The sequence below is a fragment of the Bufo gargarizans genome, chromosome 4 (genome assembly GCF_014858855.1).
Source record: "Bufo gargarizans isolate SCDJY-AF-19 chromosome 4, ASM1485885v1, whole genome shotgun sequence".
Taxonomy (NCBI): domain Eukaryota; kingdom Metazoa; phylum Chordata; class Amphibia; order Anura; family Bufonidae; genus Bufo; species Bufo gargarizans.
The window spans coordinates 177438976-177460952 of NC_058083.1; positions in this window are offsets into that span (position 1 = coordinate 177438976).

Here is a 21977-nt window from a genome sequence, read left to right on the forward strand (position 1 = left end):
CTGTCGGCCACCCAATTGACTAATGCCTGTACCTGCTCAGGCCTTACCATCCTTAGAACGGCATTGGGCCCCACCATATATCGCTGTAAATTCTGGCGGCTACTGGGACCTGAGGTAGTTGGTACACTAGGACGTGTGGATGTGGCAGAACGGCCACGTCCTCTCCCAGCACCAGAGGGTCCACTAACACCACCACGACCATGTCCACGTCCGCGTCCCTTACTAGATGTTTTTCTCATTGTTATGGTTCACCACAACAACAAATATATTATTTGGCCCAATGTATTGTATTCAAATTCAGCGGGATATAAATTTGAGGCCTAGTATTTAGGCGCTGGGTGACCGGTATGGATTTAGTGACAGAATTAGACTTGGAAATGCACAGAAGCGTGTGTGTGAAGTTATTCTGAATGACCCTATGTGCACCTTGAATATTATATACCCTTTTTGGGATAGATTTCAAATAGCTCTGATATAGCAGGAACCACTAAATTATGAAATTGCTAAATTGGGAATTGTATTTCAACCCAGAACAAAAAATGTGCTTTGACGGACACTAAATATCTTGCCCAGCAACAACAGTACAGCGGTAACGAGAGATTTAGCAGGATATAAATTTGAGGCCTAGTATTTAGGCGCTGGGTGACAGGTATGGGTTTAGTGACAGAATTAGACTTGGAAATACACAGTAGCGGGTGTGTGTGAAGTTATTCTGAATGACCCAATGTGCACCTTGAATATTATATACCCTTTTAGGGATAGATTTCAAATAGCTCTGATATAGCAGAAACCACTAAATTATGAAATTGCTAAATTGGGAATTGTATTTCAACCCAGAACAAAAAATGTGCTTTGACGGACACTAAATATCTTGCCCAGCAACAACAGTACAGCGGTAACGAGAGATTTAGCAGGATATAAATTTGAGGCCTAGTATTTAGGCGCTGGGTGACAGGTATGGGTTTAGTGACAGAATTAGACTTGGAAATACACAGTAGCGGGTGTGTGTGAAGTTATTCTGAATGACCCAATGTGCACCTTGAATATTATATACCCTTTTAGGGATAGATTTCAAATAGCTCTGATATAGCAGAAACCACTAAATTATGAAATTGCTAAATTGGGAATTGTATTTCAACCCAGAACAAAAAATGTGCTTTGACGGACACTAAATATCTTGCCCAGCAACAACAGTACAGCGGTAACGAGAGATTTAGCAGGATATAAATTTGAGGCCTAGTATTTAGGCGCTGGGTGACAGGTATGGGTTTAGTGACAGAATTAGACTTGGAAATACACAGTAGCGGGTGTGTGTGAAGTTATTCTGAATGACCCTATGTGCACCTTCAATATGATCTACCCTTTTAGGGATAGATTTCAAATAGCTCTGATATAGCAGAAACCACTAAATTATGAAATTGCTAAATTGGGAATTGTATTTCAACCCAGAAGAAAAAATGTGCTTTGACGGACACTAAATAACTTTCCCAGCTACAACAGGACAGCGGTAACGAGAGATTTAGCAGGATATAAATTTGAGGCCTAGTATTTAGGCGCTGGGTGACAGGTATGGGTTTAGTGACAGAATTAGACTTGAAAATACACAGTAGCGGGTGTGTGTGAAGTTATTCTGAATGACCCAATGTGCACCTTGAATATTATATACCCTTTTAGGGATAGATTTCAAATAGCTCTGATATAGCAGAAACCACTAAATTATGAAATTGCTAAATTGGGAATTGTACTTCAACCCAGAACAAAAAATGTGCTTTGACGGACACTAAATAACTTTCCCAGCTACAACAGGACAGCGGTAACGAGAGATTTAGCGGGATATAAATTTGAGGCCTAGTATTTAGGCGCTGGGTGACAGGTATGGGTTTAGTGACAGAATTAGACTTGGAAATACACAGTAGCGGGTGTGTGTGAAGTTATTCTGAATGACCCAATGTGCACCTTGAATATTATATACCCTTTTAGGGATAGATTTCAAATAGCTCTGATATAGCAGAAACCACTAAATTATGAAATTGCTAAATTGGGAATTGTACTTCAACCCAGAACAAAAAATGTGCTTTGACGGACACTAAATAACTTTCCCAGCTACAACAGGACAGCGGTAACGAGAGATTTAGCAGGATATAAATTTGAGGCCTAGTATTTAGGCGCTGGGTGACAGGTATGGGTTTAGTGACAGAATTAGACTTGAAAATACACAGTAGCGGGTGTGTGTGAAGTTATTCTGAATGACCCAATGTGCACCTTGAATATTATATACCCTTTTAGGGATAGATTTCAAATAGCTCTGATATAGCAGAAACCACTAAATTATGAAATTGCTAAATTGGGAATTGTACTTCAACCCAGAACAAAAAATGTGCTTTGACGGACACTAAATAACTTTCCCAGCTACAACAGGACAGCGGTAACGAGAGATTTAGCGGGATATAAATTTGAGGCCTAGTATTTAGGCGCTGGGTGACCGGTATGGATTTAGTGACAGAATTAGACTGGGATATGGCCAAAAAATAACCACACTATTGCTGGTTAAATGCACTTGGTGACGGGCGCAGCTTGCCCCTGATGTAGTATATGGCCAAAAAATGAACAGACTATTGCTGGTTAAATGCACTTGGTGTCACAGCTTGACCAACCACACTACTGAGGGTTAAATGCACTTGGTGACGGGCGCAGCTTGCCCCTGATGTAGTATATGGCCAAAAAATAAACAGACTATTGCTGGTTAAATGCACTTGGTGTGACAGCTTCACCCTGATGTAGGCTTTAGCCAGAAAACAACCACACCATTGAGGGTTAAATGCACTTGGTGACAGGCGCAGCTTGCCCCTGATTTTGTATATGGCCAAAAAATGAACAGACTATTGCTGGTTAAATGCACTTGGTGTGACAGCTTCACCCTGATGTAGGCTTTAGCCAAAAAACAACCACACCATTGAGGGTTAAATGCACTTGGTGACAGGCGCAGCTTGCCCCTGATTTTGTATATGGCCAAAAAATGAACAGACTATTGCTGGTTAAATGCACTTGGTGTGACAGCTTCACCCTGATGTAGGCTTTAGCCAAAAAACAACCACACCATTGAGGGTTAAATGCACTTGGTGACAGGCGCAGCTTGCCCCTGATTTTGTATATGGCCAAAAAATGAACAGACTATTGCTGGTTAAATGCACTTGGTGTGACAGCTTCACCCTGATGTAGGCTTTAGCCAAAAAACAACCACACCATTGAGGGTTAAATGCACTTGGTGACAGGCGCAGCTTGCCCCTGATTTTGTATATGGCCAAAAAATGAACAGACTATTGCTGGTTAAATGCACTTGGTGTGACAGCTTCACCCTGATGTAGGCTTTAGCCAAAAAACAACCACACCATTGAGGGTTAAATGCACTTGGTGACAGGCGCAGCTTGCCCCTGATTTTGTATATGGCCAAAAAATGAACAGACTATTGCTGGTTAAATGCACTTGGTGTGACAGCTTCACCCTGATGTAGGCTTTAGCCAAAAAACAACCACACCATTGAGGGTTAAATGCACTTGGTCGCAGCTTGTGCTGGCGCACCACAAGACACAAAATGGCCGCCGATCACCCCAGAAAAATGTGACTGACAAACGGTCTGGGCAGCCTAAAAACAGTGAGCAATTGAGGATCAGCAGCTCAATGATCCACAGCTGCAGATCGATCAGTTAATCAAGTCCTTTGGAGGAGTTAATCTGCCTAATCTCGCCCTACTGTCGCAGCCGCAACCTCTCCCTACGCTAATCAGAGCAGAGTGACGGGCGGCGCTATGTGACTCCAGCTTAAATAGAGGCTGGGTCACATGGTGCTCTGGCCAATCACAGCCATGCCAATAGTAGGCATGGCTGTGATGGCCTCTTGGGGCAAGTAGTATGACGCTTGTTGATTGGCTGCTTTGCAGCCTTTCAAAAAGCGCCAAGAAAGCGTCACAAAAGCGCCAAGAAAGCGACGAACACCGAACCCGAACCCGGACTTTTACGAAAATGTCCGGGTTCGGGTCCGTGTCACGGACACCCCAAAATTCGGTACGAACCCGAACTATACAGTTCGAGTTCGCTCATCCCTACTTCTGACCCTTTGCAATGGTTCTTAACCCCATGGCTCAACATTCTAGTGCCGGCTAAAACCAACACCCCAATACTTCAACCTGAAGATGAAGTTATTGCAACTCAGGAAACCTCAAGTTCCCCGGAAGCAAGGTCTGAAGAGTCACAGCCACTTCGGAGATCTGAAAGGCGTACCAGAGGACAACCACCAGTCCCTTATGGAGATTTCCTGTTCCAGCAGCCGAGAAGTTAATATCCAGCCATGTTAATTCAACAAAAAGGACTAATACTCTGTTGTCATGTTCCATTTGCCTTAAAGGACTTTTTAAGGGACTGTTTGTCTGTTTTGCAACGTTCAAGTCCGCACCCGGAGATAGACTTTCACGTACCTGAGCCTCCGTGCTCTTCTACTTTGATATTTGTTTTGCCCAGGGAACGGACTCATACCCTGTGAGCCTCCTGAGATATTTATTTTTGTTTTCCTTATCATTATGGACTATTTTGGTTGCCGGTATAACAGTAGTATTCACAGCAAGTAATGTGTAACCCCATTTGATGCATTTCATTGTTGCCTGAGATATGCTTGCCTAACCCATTTTATTCATAGATACAAGAAGTACAAGAATGTTAGTTATGGCATTATTTCCCTATGCATGCATGTTTCTCCTTTTTTATATCTTTCAGGATGATACAACATCGAGTCAAGAATGTGTGGAGGTTGACTAACATTTTACCATGGGGGTATGCAGCGTCCCACTACATGTGTGTGGGCACTGCCTAAAAGTACTTTTTGATCTTAGAAAATTGCATTCTACAGTATGATATAACTTTGCATTTATGTATCTGCAAAATCCCTGTTAACAGGCCTATTAGGTGTAATTTAGACATCCCACCACTAGATGGGGATAAAGTTCAGGTCCTATATATATCTAGGTTAGGCCTAGTGAGGGTGTTCTGAGTCCAGATCCTTGGAGTAAAGATGTAGTTCAGAAGAGAGCAGATCTGAGGTAGTCAGATCAGAATTAGTGGGAAGAAAATGTAGAGTGAAGACTTTGAAACACAGATTAGTGAGTGGGGACAACTTTACTAGTAGGTGATACTCAGATGTTAGGCGCAAATGTCTTAGCCACTTCCCCCCTGATGTCTGCACTCCCCCCCCCTGATGTCCGCACTTCCCCCCTGATGTCTGCAATCCCCCCCCCCCCCGATGTCTGGACTCCCCCCTCCCTCCCCCAATGTATGCACAATGGTGGAAGTCGAGGCGGAGGAGGCCGGATCTTCTCATCCACCAGAATCTAACCACCCAGTTCAAGAAGAAGAGGAGGAGGGAGAGGTGGTCTACACCTACCACCAGGAGGATAAATATGTGCACACATCAAAATAATTCTGTATACAGGGAGTGCAGAATTATTAGGCAAGTTGTATTTTTGAGGATTAATTTTATTATTGAACAACAACCATGTTCTCAATGAACCCAAAAAATTCATTAATATCAAAGCTGAATATTTTTGAAAGTAGTTTTTAGTTTGTTTTTAGTTTTAGCTATTTTAGGGGGATATCTGTGTGTGCAGGTGACTATTACTGTGCATAATTATTAGGCAACTTAACAAAAAACAAATATATACCCATATCAATTATTTATTTTTACCAGTGAAACCAATATAACATCTCAACATTCACAAATATACATTTCTGACATTCAAAAACAAAACAAAAACAAATCAGTGACCAATATAGCCACCTTTCTTTGCAAGGACACTCAAAAGCCTGCCATCCATGGATTCTGTCAGTGTTTTGATCTGTTCACCATCAACATTGCATGCAGCAGCAACCACAGCCTCCCAGACACTGTTCAGAGAGGTGTACTGTTTTCCCTCCTTGTAAATCTCACATTTGATGATGGACCACAGGTTCTCAATGGGGTTCAGATCAGGTGAACAAGGAGGCCATGTCATTAGATTTTCTTCTTTTATACCCTTTCTTGCCAGCCACGCTGTGGAGTACTTGGACGTGTGTGATGGAGCATTGTCCTGCATGAAAATCATGTTTTTCTTGAAGGATGCAGACTTCTTCCTGTACCACTGCTTGAAGAAGGTGTCTTCCAGAAACTGGCAGTAGGACTGGGAGTTGAGCTTGACTCCATCCTCAACCTGAAAAGGCCCCACAAGCTCATCTTTGATGATACCAGCCCAAACCAGTACTCCACCTCCACCTTGCTGGCGTCTGAGTCGGACTGGAGCTCTCTGCCCTTTACCAATCCAGCCATGGGTCCATCCATATGGCCCATCAAGACTCACTCTCATTTCATCAGTCCTTAAACCTTTGAAAAATCAGTCTTGAGATATTTCTTGGCCCAGTCTTGACGTTTCAGCTTGTCTGTCTTGTTCAGTGGTGGTCGTCTTTCAGCCTTTCTTACCTTGGCCATGTCTCTGAGTATTGCACACCTTGTGCTTTTGGGCACTCCAGTGATGTTGCAGCTCTGAAATATGGCCAAACTGGTGGCAAGTGGCATCTTGGCAGCTGCACGCTTGACTTTTCTCAGTTCATGGGCAGTTATTTTGCGCCTTGGTTTTTCCACACGCTTCTTGCGACCCTGTTGACTATTTTGAATGAAACACTTGATTGTTCGATGATCACGCTTCAGAAGCTTTGCAATTTTAAGAGTGCTGCATCCCTCTGCAAGATATCTCACTATTTTTGCCTTTTCTGAGCCTGTCAAGTCCTTCTTTTGACCCATTTTGCCAAAGAAAAGGAAGTTGCCTAATAATTATGCACACCTGATATAGGGTGTTGATGTCATTAGACCACACCCCTTCTCATTACAGAGATGCACATCACCTAATATGCTTAATTGGTAGTAGGCTTTCAAGCCTATACAGCTTGGAGTAAGACAACATGCATAAAGAGGATGATGTGGTCAAAATACTCATTTGCCTAATAATTCTGCACTCCCTGTACATAAGATGTTCACATACATCACATGATCCCCCCACCCCTCTTCAACTCTGAAGCTAAAATGCACATGTGTAAGAAATCTAAACCATAGCCGACCTTAGTTAACATGGTTGCCTGTTTACCTAAGCAGCCTTTGCACCCCGGTTAGCAGGCGACTACTCCTGGGGCCCGGGGGTTTGTTATTACATAATAGTTTGATCGTTGTTTAGGGCCGCATCCAAGCCGCAGTTTTTAAAGTTTGGATATGGACCCATTCAATTCCATGGTGCCGAAAAAGATGCGGTCTGCAATCCGTGCGCTGATCCCATCCGTAGCTCCATTATGTGGTGCCTAGAAAAAATATTACCTGTCCTATTGTTGTCCGTTTTGCGGACAAGAATATGCAGTTATTGAAATGGCTGTCTGGGCAGTTACTCTAATTGCATAATGCACAGGGAAGCCTTTACGGGATTTTCAGATACACCATTTACGCGCCATGCAAAACACACAACGGCCACATGCATGTAGCCTAAGGCCCCTTGTACACGATCGTATGCCCTCTGAGACATACGTTCCATTAGCATGCCATATGTCCCGGAGCGGCATACAATGTGGTAACGGGAGCGCGCAGCATCATAGGTTACTATGCCAATAATGATATATTAACTATACGTTACTATTGATGCTGTGCGCATTGCCCACCCGCGGGACAATTGTCCTGCACTCATATGAACACAGGACTATAGTTCCACGGGCGGCCGATGCGGAGAGTATCATAGTAACCTCTGCTGATGTGTGCTCCACACAATGCACTAATTGTCTGCTAAACTAAATTGCATTAATATTTTATTTTAAACATACAGTAATCAATAAATGCCATAAACGAATGGCCAAGTTCCAGAAGGAGCATCAAAAGGATCTATTGGCTCTCCATAAGCTGCTATGGCAGGTTTCAAAGAAGGTTCAGAAGATGGATAAGAGGAACCGTCAAATAATGAAGGAGATAGCCCGAAAGGACAGTTATTGTTAAAATGTTGTTAATTTTTATTGTTAAAATGTTGTTAAAAATATTAATCTGCCACAGACTCAAGGTGCCCGATCTTGAAAGTTCTAGCAGTCGGAGGAACGCGTCATGTCGTGTGTAGCTAATTTTGTACTTCTTTTTCTTTTTTTTCTTTTTTCTTTGTAATTATTTATTTAAACACAAATTTTAGAAAGTCAAATAGTGTATTTTTTTCATGTTAGCCCATTCCTGCTGCACACTTACAACATGATGCTGTCAGAGGTGTCTTGGTTTATTTTTGGTGTTGTCTTGGTCTGGTGGGGGACCATTCCTGGGAACACATTCCTGCTGCACACTTCAAACCTACTGCTGGCTGTGGTGCTGAGTTAGGCCGAGCTATATGTAGGCCTTATACTGGACCCTTAACATCGACCTGCTGCTGATGCTGAAGTCTGTCCTGACCCTGATGACTTATGTGTGGGCCTTATACTCCACTGTTACCAATACTTTGTGTTGTAGGTCCTGACACTGCTGAGTTATGTAGGCCTTATACTCCACCATTACTGATACTTGCTGTTGTAGGTCCTGATACTGCTGACTTATGTGTGGGCTGTATACTACAGTGTGACCATGTACCTACTGCTGTCTGTTCTGCTGTCTGTCCTGATCAAGATGAGTTTGACCCTGGAATAAAGGGGCCTTACAACTAACTTATAAAATTACACTGTGACATTACATTATAAAAAAACAAAAGCACGTGCTATCAAACTGAAAAAAGGTATTACAAACAAAGTAATAAAAAAAATGCCTCTAGGACAACTTTTTGAGCTCCGATAATAGTTTGTCCATTTTTTTTTATTGGAGAAGGTGCTTTTTCTCCATATCCCGTACCTTCTTATTGACTCGATGCTGCAGCTTTTTCATTTCCAGCATGTCTTTCTTTTAATCTTTTTTAATTTCTTCCAAGTGCTTTATGCACTTGTTCAGTACTGAAAAAAAATATATATTTTTTTATTTTATTTCAATTACGGTTACTTACAAGACAATTAGTGCATTGTGTGTAATATGTGTTTAAACACTGCCGATTTACATCTAAATACAATAACTATAGATCTTTACGTTAATTATATTTTAGTTTGCTTAGAGATAGTTCGGAGAGAGTATAATGTTATTTATTTGGTTAGTTAATAGTTTTTTGGTAGTTTACAGAGTATGTCACTTTTTTTTTATTTTCCTATTACACTAGTTTCTGTTGTCCCCTCATTGCTGCCACTTTTAACCACTTTACGGCTGGCCATTAAGAGTAGGCCTCAGCAGGATGTGACTGGACGCAGAGGGACAGTCTATTACGGACCAACAGACACTCTGCCCCCAGGCATAAACGTTAGTGAACCGGGGTGCAAATGATGCTGAGCTAAACAGGCTGCTATTTTTCAGATTCATTACACATGTGCATTGCAGCTCCGGAGATGCAGGGTGGTGGGGGGATCATGGGATGCTTGTGAATATGTTATGTATACTGAATTATAGTAATGTGTGCACATATTTACCCTCCTGATGGTGGGGGTGTAGACCACCTCTTCCTCCTCCTCTTCTGGAGCTGGGGGGGCGGAATTTGGTGGCTGGGAAGTTCCGGCCTCCTCCGTCTCAACTTCCTCCATAGCGCAAATATCGGGGGGAGGGAGTGGCTTCAACATTTTCTGAGGGTCCAACATCTTCTCCCTACGCCTGCACCTCACACTCATCCTCCTCCATGGAAACCTCCTCTAATTTTTTTTTTGTTTTTTTGTGGTGGCGGATGGAGGGAATAGGTTGACCTGTAATAATGACACAATGTTAGGAATTTAGACAAACAACTCAGAAATCTTAACAAAGGTAAAGATCAAGAAATTCCTATATGGAGGAATCTGCATGGGATTATGAATTATCCCAATAGTGGATTTGCCTCATTTTGTTGGTAAATAACATGCCAAAACCAGTGTTATAGATGGGTAGAACTAGTCTAAGTTACAAGGTAGGATGAGGTAACAGTGGATTGCTAGGAAGGTGTCCTATAGGGTATTGTGACTGGGTTATTGACGTTTAGGGAAACCAAACAACAGTTCGGAAATTAGATAAACGCCTGTCAGTTGGCAGTTAGGATTTAAGGGAAAGCCTGGCAGGCTTGTATTGGCTAATGCAGGTCATTTTTTGGGGGATATCTCGGGAATGATACGTCCTAGAGAGCTGAGACCCCCTGCAAGATTTCTTTCCAGGTAGCAAGGGATGTGTATACCAAGTTTCGTTGAAATCGATGGTTGCGTTTTTGAGTTTTTGCGGAACATAAACACATACATACATACACGCATACAGTACATACACACATACGTCCTTTATATACAGTGCTGCCCATAATTATTCATACCCCTGGCAAATTTTAAATTAAAGTTACTTTTATTCAACCAGCAAGTAATTTTTTGACGGGAAATGACATAGGTGTCTTCCAAAAGATAATAAGACGATGTACAAGAGGCATTATTGTGGGAAAAAAAAAATTCTCAGCTTTTATTTATATTTGCGCAAAAAGTGTCCAGTCCAAAATTATTCATACCCTTCTCAATAATCAATAGAAAAGCCTTTATTGGCTATTACAGCAATCAAACGCTTCTTATAATTGTAGACCAGCTTTTTGCATGTCTCCACGGGTATTTTTGCCCATTCATCTTTAGCAATGAGCTCCAAATCTTCCAGGTTGGAGGGTCTTCTTGCCATCACCCTGATCTTTAGTTCCCTCCACAGATTCAAGTCTGGAAAATTATGGGCAGCACTGTATTTATAAACTCTTGGGAGGTATGTAATGGTCAGGGACTTTGACCGGAATACTGAATGATGTTTGCAGTTTATGTAGATATAAACAAAAATACCTATATATATTTATGTGTGTGTAAGGCTAAAGGCACATGACTGCGCCTTTTTTTGCGGTCCGCAAACTGTTGATCCGCAAAAAACGGAAGCCGTCCGTGTGCCTTCCGCGGAACGGGTGGCCCATTGTAGACATGCCTATTCTTGTCTGAAAAACGGACAAGAATTGGACATGTGATATGTTTTTTTTGCGGAGCCACGGATCGGAGCAACGGATGCAGACAGCACACGGAGTGATGTCCGCATCTTTTGCTGCCCCATTGAAGTGAATGGGTCCGCATTCGAGCCACAAAAACTGTGGCTCAGATGGGGACCTGAAAAACTGTTGTGTGCATGAGGCCTGAAACGTATGAAATCATCCGGTGACATCATACATCAGTACCGTGCTGTGTGTATAACTATATATATACAATCTTAGCGAGGTAGAGATGTATGATGTAACTGGAAGATTTTGTATATGTCACACCAGGTATTAACCTCCCTGATGGTATTCCCGAGCGTGACTCGGGGTTAATTTTTGCTGCCAGGAGCAGTAACTCCGAGTCATGCTTGGGGTAACATTGCAGAGTCCCTTCACCTTCTGCCGGCGATCCGGCGATGTCCTCTGCTTGTGTTCTGCCAGATCTCTGGGGGGGGGCCGTGGTCGGTTGAGGAAAAAAAAATAATATAGTATTAATGTAGTTCTTATTAGCATACAAGAATATTTAGTAGCACTCAATCTACATATACGTAGATCGAGTGTTATTGTTCTGACATGCATGCAATATGAAATAAAATAAATAAATCACAGTGCTGTAATACAATATTACTTACAGTGAGAATAACTAACTTCTGTTTCTTCTTTTTGAAAGTGAATTCGTACCATTTTCTATCGACGATTTTATTTCAGGCAGACTGCCAAACTCTACTAGTAGCAAAAGCGAAAACGAAACCAGGGCACATGACATGTGACAAAATTACTTTATAAGATCGTGTCCTCACACGATCATTCATAACGTAGCGAAAAAAAACTAATGTAGAATAGCTCAATTTAGCTAATATAGTGCTATAATCTTCTTTGTCTAATAGTTGCAACTTTTTTCTCTTCTGAACTTCAGATTTAAAAAAAATTAAGACCTTTAAAAAAAAAGATTATAGCACTATATTAGCTAAATTGCTCTAAGTTTGTATTTAGCGAATATTCGCTATTACTAAATATTCTTGTTTTAGAATATGACGAATATATTAGTTATTTAGAATATTCATATATTTTTTTTCCAAATCTGTACAGTTGTTCACGTACTCCTCCCCGACAAGCGTCCACATCACCATGGGAACGCCTGTGGGTTAGAATATACCATCGGCTGTCGGAAAAAATAAATATGAATATTCTAAATAACAAATATATTCACTATATTGCTATATATTAGGTTTTTTTTATATTCGTAAAAAAAAAATCCCATATAAAAACATGATTCCTTCCTGCTTAAGTTGCTTGTGGGCCAATGACTCATTGGCCCACAAGCAAGAAGCAGTGAGGAATCATGTTTTTAGATATTAAAAAATTACGAATATTCGATATAGCGAATATATAGCACTATATTCGAAATATTAGCAAATTCTCAAAGTTGCAATATTCGCTAAAAAAAATGTATTTGAATATTCGCGTTCAACAACACTACTCATCCTCTGCCTTGTCCTCAGCTTCTACTGTAGGCACAGTTCTGAGTGGTCTTCCAGCATACCACCTATACAGAGCACAGCGGTGTAACCCGGTTCACATGGAAGTGACAAGTCGCATGCAGGCTTCTGCAATGCCAGCAAACATAATGGCAAACTATCTCTACATGATATTGGTTACCATTTACCGTTTTACTTTTAACTCTCTATCTCCATCACGAACAACACAAGTCGAAGACATGTTCTTCCTGTGTAGATACAATTATTGCTGATATTACTAGAACAAAACAAAACTGCTTTGTTTCCTTATCCTAAAGTTTATAACTTTGTTGCATTTACAATATTGATGCCCTTTCCTATATCCAACAATATATGTATTGTAAAAGATTACATAAAATCATTAATACAATGCAAAACTAATATGAGCATAGCAATGTATTACATATTATAACCTACAGCTATGATTACTGCTTAATATTAAATACCTAATGTGTGCAGATAGCTCACTAAGAATTATTCATGAGTTATATAATATGATTAGTTCTAAAAAGAGGAACCTTTCTGGACAACTTTTCTGGCTAATATTATTACAGATGTGCCCTCTTTATAATAGCAGAGATTGCATAATACTGTTGTAACTGTTGATTATCCAAGGAACAGATCAATTTGCAAATTAAACTCCAAATGATAGATATGCAATCTTTCTTTAATCAAAAACATACACAGTTTATGATCACTTTAACAGGGTAATACACTCATAGCACATTTTGATTAATATATAGTCCAGAAGTAAATTACAATACAGATGGGATTTTTTTTTCAACCAACTGTTTTGGATGAATGCCATTGCTCTTATCATGATAATAATGCAACTGAGTTATTTAAGAAATACGCATGCCGTAATTTAATGATGTTTTGTAGTTACAGCGTGTATATACTGTGTTATAGATTAAATCTGCAATAAAAGCTGATCTCATTTGCTTCTACTCTCAGCATCCCCAGCAAACATTTAATTCTGTCAGGGGCAGCCGTGACCAAGCCAGATGAATGGTCCTTCTATTATGTCCCTACGCACAGATTGCATTCATGAGACTAAGGCCTCATGCACACGACAGTATTTTTTTTGCGGTCCGCAAAAAGGGGTTCCGTTGTTCCGTGATCCGTGTCCGTTTTTGTTTCCGTGTGTCTTCCTTTATTTTTGGAGGATCTACAGACATGAAGGAAAGTAAAAAAAAGTCAAGTTTGCCATGCAAATGATAGAGAAAAAACGGACGCGGATGTGGGTGACAATCTTGTGTTCCTTCACATTTTTTCACGGACCCATTGACTTGAATGGGTCCGCAAACCGTTTTCCGTGAAATAAATAGGACAGGTTATATTTTTTTGACGGACTGGAACCACTGATCTTGGACGCGGATGACAAACGGTGCATTAGCCACGTTTTCAACGGACCCATCGAAAGTCAATGGGTCCGCAGAAAATCACAAAAAACGGAACAACGGACACGGAATGAAACAACGGTCGTGTGCATGAGGCCTAATTCTTAGGACAGTTTACCTGGTGGAGCTTTGAAATCTTAAAAACACTGAGCTATAGCTGAGGATTATGGTATGATGGGAGCTATAGTTAACAACAGCTGTAGAGCCACCGGTTTAGAGTTTTGAGTACTCCTTGATTAGGATCCATAGCTTGTATATTCAAGACAGCCCGAGCTCCATTCACTATTTGTGGACAGGTTAATGTATTGGTTTATGGCTATATGCTTGTACATTATAGTATACATTAAAAATTATCTACGGAAAACCCCAGAAGCACGTTTTTACAATATATAAACTTTAAAAAATAAAATATTCTAAATATATTTGTTTTCATGAACATCCTGAACAATAAATTTGTGGTGATTGGTGTATGGCATACAGAAGAAAAATTGTAATAATAACACTGCTGTGGAATTGCTGTTTTTCTGCATTTTTTTTATTTATTTTTACAAAGTAGCAGTTACTGTAATACAGTAAATGAAATATTATTGTCTGTACCAAAGCAGGAAACCATTTTATTCTATATTATTCTATATAAACCATTGATGCTAGATGATTGGCTGGACTGGAACTTCGCAAAATCCACCCTTCATAAGTATAGTTTCCCCACATCTTGTATTGATGCAGTATTCTCCCTTTATGTTATCCCATATGCTAAACTAAACATGAATGGTGCTCTTTCCCCTTCATTTGACATATTTAATGGAACAAGACAAGGATTCCCCTTATCACCCAATCTCTTCATATTAGTTGTAGAAACCCATTTTTAGCAACTGTCAGGATTTAGAAATTATGAGTTTTAGATTTGGTAAAATGAATGAAAAGCAACAACCTTTGTTGTTTTTTGACTTTCTTATATATCTCCAATAGTGATGAGCGGCAGGGGCAAAATTCGAATTTGCGATATATCATGAATATTTTGTAGAATATTCGTGATATATTAGTGAATTTGAATATTCGTTATATTCGACTTCCCGATTTTTACACGAAAATCAGAAACGGAATGATGGAGTGAAAACGCGAGCGCATGACGTACTTTACGTCATTCGATACTGTAGAAAGTCTACCCGATAAGAAAAAATGGTGCACAACAACTTTGAGAAAGCTGAGGAAGAAATTATGATGGTAAGTATTATTATATTACAGCACTTTTTTTTTTTTTACGTATTGCATGCATGGCAGAACAATTTTTATATGTAGATTAAGGCTTGGAAAATATTCGAACATATGAATATTAGCGATTATTGATACAAATTTTTATTTTTCGTAATACAAACAACAGGGTAAGAGTAGATATTACCGACTGGTGCACTAAGTATTCTTGTTACTTCACAGCACTATGTGTGTAGCATGTATGTATGGACAACAGATAAATATTTCTCACATGCACATAGCACATCCATTTTCCTGCCACTCACTATATACCACACACTATACACAACACACTATATACCAAACACACACTATATATAGATTATATTTTATGTCGATAAGCTTTCTTTGTCTGACTGCAAGTATTTGCTGGTTCTTTTACCATTACCCAGAGTGCACCACCGGGAGGCGAACCAGCTGTACACCCCATACCGTACCATTACTTAACTAGACAGGTACATCTCTGCTTAGCTGGCCAATATCTGATTGCTCAGACCCCACACATACAATTGCAATACAATCCGATTTTATAACAGTAACATTAAATCTAATATTTCCCCTTCAAAGACGTAACTACTTTTTGCTGTTTTGCTAACCAACTCAGCCCCCCTAGCTTAAACCCCCTTAATGACCAGACCACTTTTTACAATTCTGCACTACACTACTTTCACGGTTTATTGCTCGGTCATACAACTTACCACCCAAATGAATTTTACCTCCTTTTCTTCTCACTAATAGAGCTTCCATTTGGTGGTATTTCATTGCTGCTGACATTTTAACTTTTTTTGATATTAATCAAAAATTACTAAAATTTTTGCAAAAAAATGACATTTTTCACTTTCTGTTGCAATTTTAAAAAAAATAAAACTACATTTCTTAATACATTTTTCTCTAAATTTATTGTTCTACATGACTTTGATAAAAAAAAATGCAATAAGTGTATATTTATTGGTTTGGGTAAAAGTTATAGCGTTTACAAACTATGGTGCAAAAAAATAAAATTTACGCACTTTGACTTTCTGAGCACCTGTCATGTTTCCTGAGGTTCTACAATGCCCAGACAGTAGAAACACCCCACAAATGACCCCATTTCGGAAAGTAGACACCCTAAGGTATTCGCTGATGGTCATAGTGAGTTCATGGAAGTTTTTATTTTTTGTCACAAGTTAGCGGAAATTGATTTATTTTTTATTTTTCTTACAAAGTCTCATATTCCACTAACTTGTGACAAAAAATAAAATTTTACATGAACTCACCATACCCCTCACGGAATACCTTGGGGTGTCTTCTTTCTAAAATGGGGTCACTTGTGGAGTATTTATACTGCCCTTGCATTTTAGGTGCCCTAAAGCATGAGAAGTAGTTTGGAATCCAAATGCGTAAAAATGCCCTGTGAAATCCGAAAAGTACTCATTGGAATTTGGGCCCCTTTGCGCACCTAGGCTGCAAAAAAGTGTCACACATGTGGTATTGCCGTACTCAGAAGAAGTAGGGCAATGAATTTTGGGGTGTATTTTTACATATACCCATGCTGTGTGAGATAAATATCTCTGTAATAGACAACTTTTACCATTTTTTTGTATACAAAGTTGTCATTTTACAGAGATATTTCTCTCACCCAGCATGGGTATATGTAAAAATACACCCCACAACACATTTCCCTACTTCTCCTGAGTACGGCGATACCACATGTGTGAGACTTTTTTGCAGCCTAGGTGCACAAAGGGGCCCAAATTCCAATGAGTATCCTTCGGATTTGACAGGGCTTTTTTTTACGCATTTGGATTCCAAACTACTTCCCACGCTTTAAGGCCCCTAAAATGCCAGGACAGTATAAATACTCCACAAGTGACCCCATTTTGGAAAGAAGACACCCCAAGGTATTCTGTGAGGGGCATGGCGAGTTCCTAGAATATTTTTTTTTGGGCAAAAGTTTGCGGAAAATGTTTTTTTTTTCTTACAAAGTCTCATATTCCACTAACTTGTGACAAAAAATAAAATTTTACATGAACTCGCCATGCCCCTCACAAAATTCCTTGGGGTGTCTTCTTTCCAAAATGTAAACGTCACGCTTGACTCTCCATTTCACCGCAAGCTGTTTTTAGTTACACAAGGCATCCCCCTCCCCCCTTGCAAGACGGGTGGTAACAAGCTGTTGGGGCAAGCCCCGGCGACTAGGTCGCGCGTTGCGACAGCAGCCAATCTGTTCTAGAAATAAATGCCTGAAGAGGGGCACACTTGTGTAGAAATTAGTCCACATAAAGGTGGTACCCCTTGCCAAATAAGGGTGACACCAAGTCCCAGACTGTCTTCCCACTGCTCCCCAGTAGTCAGGGCAACCGACCGGCTCCAGGGTCTGATCTTTACCCTCATAGACATGAAATTTGTGCGTATAGCCTGTGGCCCTTTCACAGAGCTTATACAATTTGACCCCATACCGTGCACTTGCTTGGGATGTATTGTTTGAAGCCAAGGCGCCCGGTAAAATGTATCAGGGACTCGTCTATACAGATGTTTTGCTCAGGGGTATACAAATCTGCAAATTCGGTGTTAAATTGGTCAATGACGGGCCGAATTTTGTGGAGCCGGTCAAAAGCTGGGTGGCCTCTGGGACGAGAGGTGCTGTTATCACTAAAGTGCAGGAAACGCAGGATGGTCTCAAATCGTGTCCTGGAAATGGCAGCAGAGAACATGGGCATGTGATGAATTGGGTTCGTGGACCAATATGACCGCAATTCATGATTTTTTGTCAGGCCCATGTTCAGGAGAAGGCCCAGAAAAGTCTTAAGTTCGGAAACTTGGACGGGTTTCCACCGAAAAAAGACTGGGCATAAAAGCTTCCCGGGTTGGCGGCTATAAATTGAGTGGCATACCTGTTTGTTTCTGCCATGACTAAGTCAAAGAGCTCCGCAGTGAAGAACAGCTCAAAAAATCCCAGTGCCGATCCAATCTGAGCTGTCTCAACCCGAACTCCAGACTGGGCGGTGAAAGGGGGAACTACTGGTGCAGCTGAAGATGGGGGCTGCCAATCGGGGTTTGCCAGCACCTCAGGGACTCTAGGGGCTCTATGGGCCTGTCTGTGCGGTGGCTGCATGGAGGGAACTACTGCACGTGCCACCGTACCAGCTTCAACTGCCCTTCTGGTGCTCGCCACTTCACCATGTTCTACGGCAGTGCTAGTACTAGGTCCAGGATGGGCTGCGCTGCTGGTGTATGCCTCACCACGTAATTCGACAGCGCCAGCCCCTCTCTGCTTCCCTTGAAGCGGATCCTGCGCAACCTGTGGTCTAGCAACACAGGGCCGGGTACGCCTGGTGGTATCAGGGACCTCAAACTCATTGTCCGAACTTTGGGTCAGACTGCCACTGCTTTCTACAGGTTCGTATTCTGACCCGCTGGATTCATCAGATGAGGGTTCCCATTCCTTATCCGACTGGGTCAGAAGCCTCTTAGGCCTCTTTAGAAGAATACCCCTTCCTTGCCATTTGGTCAACTAAATTTAGGGGGTATTCCCTGAGACTACCCAAGAAAAAAAGCAAGCCTGTCTTACAAATGGGAGGCTAGCAAAGTACAGGAAGCCGCTGCGATTGATAAAAAATATCAAAACAGATATTTTTTATCGCCGCAGCGTTTGTGTAGTGATTTTGCAGTGATAATTTTTTTTTATAAATTTGTCACTGCGGCGAGGCGGGCGTGGGTGAACGCACGTGTGGGCGACCGATCGGGCCTGATCGGGAAAACACTGCGTTTTGGGTGGAGGGCGAACTAAGGTGACACTAATACTATTATAGATCTGACTGTGATCAGTTCTGATCACTTACAGATACTATAAAGTAGCAATGCTGATTAGCTATACGCGAATCAGTGACTGCGGTGCGGTGGGCTGGGCGCTAACTGAAGCTAACTACCTACCAAAGGGGCCTAAACTAACCTAAATCTAACAGTCAATGCTGGTGGAAAAAAAAGTGACAGTTTACACTGATCACTTTTTTCCCTTTCACTAGTGATAGTGATTGACAGGGGTGATCAAGGGGTTAATTGGGGTGATGGGGGGGTGATCTGGGGCTAAATATGTTGTGCTTGGTGTACTCACTGTGATCTGTGCTCTCTGCTGGGACCAACCGACGAAAAGGACCCAGCAGAGCGCACAGAAGCCATTTAACACATTATATTTATAAATATAATGTGTTATATGGCTGGTGGTGCGTTATTTTAAAAGTCACCAAACTGCCAGCGCTGATCATTGGCTGGAAGGCTGGTGACCAACTCCTTCTGCGCCTTTTGCCGACCCGCACTCACGAGATGACGCATCGATGCGTCAAGGAGGAATAACCCGGCCGCCCGCAGGACACATCCCTGCATTAGGCGGTCGGGAGGTGGTTAAAGTCTTTTTTTGAAAACTTATATTTAAAAAAGAATTGATTATATACTTGCATCTTTATCTTGCAGCGAATGTTGGTGACAGGACCCGGAAAAGAGAGGAGAAGCAGGCCATCATACGGGCTCCTCGGTTTGAATTGTCACCATTTTTTTTAATCTGGCACAGAAATAACGCCGTCCAGAAAAAGTGGTGCCATCTGAAGCGCTTCCACTATGATCAGATCAAATAGATGAGTGAAAGATTATGCCCAGGTACAATGCTTACATGACTGTACAACAATCTGTAATGTATATATTCAGTTATGGTGCTAATCCGTACAGATGTAGTAGGGTTAACACAGAACGTTCTTAACTCAAATTTAATTAATAATGTTTAACTCATTGCGTTATCTTGAAACAAAAGCAATTTAAAAAAAAATAGCTTAACACATTTAATTGCATTTAGTTTACATAACACGTCTCCTAAAGCATGTGTGTTAACTCTACTACATCCGCATTTCATTCCTTTAATACCTGGTGTGACATGTACAAAATCTTCCAGTTACATCTCTACCTCGCTGTGAGTGCATATATATATATATATATATATATATATATTTATACACACAGCACGGTACTGATGTATGATATCACCGGTAGAGATGTTCAGGACTATTCGCCGGTGAACAGTTCCCGGCGAACATCGCTTGTTCGTGATCGCCGCGGCGGGCGAACATATGCGATGTTCGGACTTCCCCTTTACGTCATCGTTGAGCAAACTTTGACCCTGTAGCTCACAGTCAGCAGACACATTCCAGCCAATCAGCATACCCTCCCTCCCAGACCCTCCCACCTCCTATAAAAAAGTAAAGACGGCAGCCCTCTTAGATTCATTCTGAAGCTGCAGTGTTAGTTAGAGCAGGGAGAGTGCTGCTGCTGCTGAATTAATAGGGAAAGCGTTATCTTCTGTAGTTAAATTGTTGGTTTGAAAATTCGCACCAAGGCAATACGTCAGGTCTCTATGTACAGAGGATTGAAAGGGTAACTGCAACAATAAGAAAGAGACTGCAAGAAAAAAACTTTTGAATAGAGAAGTCTTCTGGATGTATGAGCTCAGCACCTGTGTCCCAAAAGGTTTGAATAGGAGACAAGATTTAATCCTACAATATTAATGTCACCTATCCTTCCTGCCATGTATGTCAGTATTTATGTGCCATATACCCATAGTATTCCTTCTTTTTTTAGAGTATCTCTATATTATAGGTTTGTTATATCAAGGGTTAACTGTTGGTAAATGTTTAATCCAGGTGAGCCGCATTACCTACCCCTCCTCCTGAGGGGGAGGTGTGCAGGTTCATAAAGAGTGATCTTTACTATGTGCACTTGTCATAAGTAAGGACCTTAATATGAGTGTCCGAAACATGTAGACCGTGTCTGGAAAACGTTTTTTGACATTATGTAATAAAGCATCTGATTTTTAGAAGCTGGATTTTTTTCTCTTTTGGATTCTTAGGCCTCTTTCACACGGGCGTCATGTTTTTGGCCCGGATAAGATACGGGTGCGTAGCGGGAAAATGCACGATTTTTCTGTGCGAGTGCAAAACATTGTAATGCGTTTTGCACGCGTGTGAGAAAAATCGGCATGTTTGGTACCCAAACCCGAACTTCTTCACAGAAGTTCGGGTTTGGGTTAGGTATTGTGTGGATTGTATTATTTTCCCCTATAACATGGTTGCAAGGGAAAATAATAGCATTCTTAATACAGAATGCATAGTACAATAGGGCTGGAGGGGTTAAAAATAAAAAATCTAATTTAAAGGGAACCTGTCACCGGGATTTTGTGTATAGAGCTGAGGACATGGGTTGCTAGATGGCCGCTAGCACATCCGCAATATCCAGTCCCCATAGCTCTGTGTGCTTTTATTGTGTAAAAAAACAACGATTTGATACATATGCAAATTAACCTGAGATGAGTCCTGTCCCTGACTCATCTCACATACAGGACTCATCTCAGGTTAATTTGCATATGTATTAAATTGTTTTTTTTACACAATAAAAGCACACAGAGCTATGGGGACTGAGTATTGCGGATCTGCTAGCGGCCATCTAGCAACCCATGTCCTCAGCTCTACAGGGAGTGCAGAATTATTAGGCAAATGAGTATTTTGACCACATCATCCTCTTTATGCATGTTGTCTTACTCCAAGCTGTATAGGCTCGAAAGCCTACTGCCAATTAAGCATATTAGGTGATGTGCATCTCTGTAATGAGAAGGGGTGTGGTCTAATGACATCAACACCCTATATCAGGTGTGCATAATTATTAGGCAACTTCCTTTCCTTTGGCAAA